The 2,711-nt window shown below is 43.0% G+C and overlaps 1 protein-coding gene and 1 pseudogene across 3 annotated transcripts in view; one reads left to right on the top strand and one right to left on the bottom strand.

Moving 5' to 3' along the window:
• Positions 1–2,711, top strand: part of Klf12 (Kruppel like factor 12) — a 403,434-nt gene that overhangs the window by 60,797 nt on the left and 339,926 nt on the right. The gene's annotated exons all lie outside the window — the stretch shown is intronic.
• Positions 145–2,711, bottom strand: part of LOC110325144 — a 13,008-nt pseudogene continuing 10,441 nt past the window's right edge.

Here is a 2,711-nt window from a genome sequence, read left to right as displayed (position 1 = left end):
CCTCCCTCCCTCCCTCCCTCCCTTCTTTCTTTCTTTCTTTCTTTCTTTCTTTCTTTCTTTCTTCTGCTTCCAGAATATTTGTTAAGGTTGTTTAATAGATGACTTTTCATTTGACATTGTGGAAGTCCCTGATTGTAAAGCTAACTAATCCTTCTGTCTGGTGACAGGCAACAGCCATAGGACGATCACTCTGAAGCCCCCACTCTGGATAAATTCCATTTCCTCCTGAGACATAAGTTTCCTTCTGTCTGTCTGAGGTAATGATTTTCTGATTTCTGCAGTGTCTGACGGCTCCTGATGCATCAGGAAATCTGGGGACGTACTTCCTTGAGAATGCTGTGAAATGGCAGAAGAGTGGGGAGGTAGCACAGCAGATCCCAGAGTTTCTGAGGCACTGAGTTTAGGTTTGTCTCTTCTGTCAGGGAGCATGTGGCTTCCCTACCTGCACGACCGTGGTGGCAGAAGCCACCTTCCTGACCTTGCTTTCATTTGACTTAACTTACTGCGTGTCTCTTCAGTTTCCTTCCCGTGGTGGCACAGCGTTCACGTGCCGCTGCTCCCCGTCTCCTGTCTCCTTCTATCTGCCCTGCTCACATTCCTGCCCTTTCTCCTTCCCACTGTGCTACAAGAACTTTAATGCTCACAGTTCTCTAGCTGGAAATCTAAGCTCAGAGCAGCAGTATGGCCAGGCCCTGGTGCAGATCGTCAAAGTCTCCCTGTCCCCTCATCTGGCAGAATGTGAGTGAAGCAGTTCCTGGGGATCCTTAAGTCTCTGCCTCCCGCTTTCGTTCTCACTTACACTGTGTCTCTGTGATACCTGGGACTGACTGAGGACCTTGCCTGGAGTGTACTACACGGCTACAACCCTTGCTGTGGGCTCTCCTTTACCAGGGCACTAATCCTATACCACATGGTCCCATTGCATATGAGATGACCCTCATCTGTTTTCATGGTGAACACCTAGGAATTTGGGTCTAGTGCATAAAGCAGAAAGAGCGAAACTGTGATCATCAATGTCTTAGGCTTGCTGTAGGAAATCTGGAGAAGGGCCGTTTCAAATAGACAACAGGTAAGGTAGACCACCATGACAATGTCCAGATGACTCTTTCCATAGAAGCTCTTGCTTCTTTTCCATCTCACATCCTGGAGGGAGTGGGCTCTCATTTCTTGGCTCTAACGCAGGTGTTTCAAGGAGTTATACCCCATGCCCCCCTTTCTTTCTATATTTACTTCCATGATTATGCCTATTTGGGCCACCAGGCTCTCTTCCTGTCTTCAACTGTCACCTTCATTTTTCTTGAGCCTTGAATGTAGATAGGCAACTGAGATTTACCCATTTCTTCCTGGGTATAATGTATAACATTTGAAACTAATGTTCCCAGCTGTGTCCTTTGTCTTTGTTTCCTCATCTATAAAATCCCTAAACCTGTTGATGGTCTGTTTGAGATTTTTTTATTCCATATGCATTTATCTCCCCTCAGTTACCAAGTCCTATTGATTAGACATTTTGTAATATTGGTGTTATATATTCTCCCCCTTTTTTTCCTGAGCAGTCTTCAGAATCACATAAATTCTCTCTTTAAGGTTTCCACCCAAATCACTAAAATCACTATTACTGTCATGGCACCCCCACCTTCTCCATACCAAGGTTGGTACCATCTCTTATTTACAGTACTGACTGTGGTTGGAGGGTGAATAGATTAATTTGCTGGTTTTTGTTTTTGTTTTTGTTTTTTTTTTTTTGTTTTTGTTTTTGTTTTTGTATCTGTAGGTCTCCTGGTTCTGGGTTGGGTAAGAAACCAGACTAAGCAAGCCAGAAAGCAGATTTCCTCTGTGGCCTCCATTTCCGTTTCTGCCTCCATGTTCCTGTTTTGAACTCCTCTTTCTTAAACCATGTATTATAACTCTGAAAGAGGAGAGGAACCCTTTCCTCCCCAAGTGCCTTTAGTCCATGTTTATCCCAGTAACAAAAGCCAATTCGACTATGTGTTATCATTCTTCACAAAATCAGTTTCCTCTGGATTGTCCTTTGGTTCACTTCTTAAAAATGAAGTAAAGATTTGAGGCTATTTGTGATTTATTTTTCCCATTGTTTTGCAAATATCCATACCTTACTTAATAGCAGGGGAAATACTGTTTTCCAGTGGGCTCATCTGGGAACATTTTCACAGCAATCAACTTGCTTTTCATGAACACTCAGCTACTTTTCGTAGTCTTATTTCACAGTTTTTAGTCATCCTTCAATTAAAACCAATCATTACAATATGGTATTATCGAATAAACAGGTTTATGAGTTAAAAGCTACTTTAATTATGGTGTGCCTCCGCTGATGGTAGCAAAGGATTTCACTCTGCTCAAAGGAGCCACCTGTTTGGAAGCACTCCAGGTGCATCCCTCAGTATGATACACAAAGGCTTGGAGATCATTGGTTCGGATAGAGAATTGGCTCCGTGAATGCAGCCTGCCTGTGAGATCCTACCATATTTGTTAGACTGATGCTAAGAAGGGTGCAAATCTCGGCGACTTGGCATTATGATAACCAGAGAGCTCATTACAGACCTCCCCATCTTCCTGTGCATTCTTCCTGAACATCATTCATAAAGATTTTTAGCACCTGTCTCCCAGACATCTTGGAGCTTAGGAAGCTCATTCCCTGTCATTTATCTCATACTGTAACCATAGCAAAGTGTGAGATATATATATATATATAT

The sequence above is a fragment of the Mus pahari genome, chromosome 8 (genome assembly GCF_900095145.1).
Source record: "Mus pahari chromosome 8, PAHARI_EIJ_v1.1, whole genome shotgun sequence".
In the NCBI taxonomy this organism is placed as follows: Eukaryota; Metazoa; Chordata; class Mammalia; order Rodentia; family Muridae; genus Mus; species Mus pahari.
The sequence above is the reverse complement of the archived record's forward strand: the minus strand, read 5'-3'. Positions and strand labels throughout refer to the sequence as shown.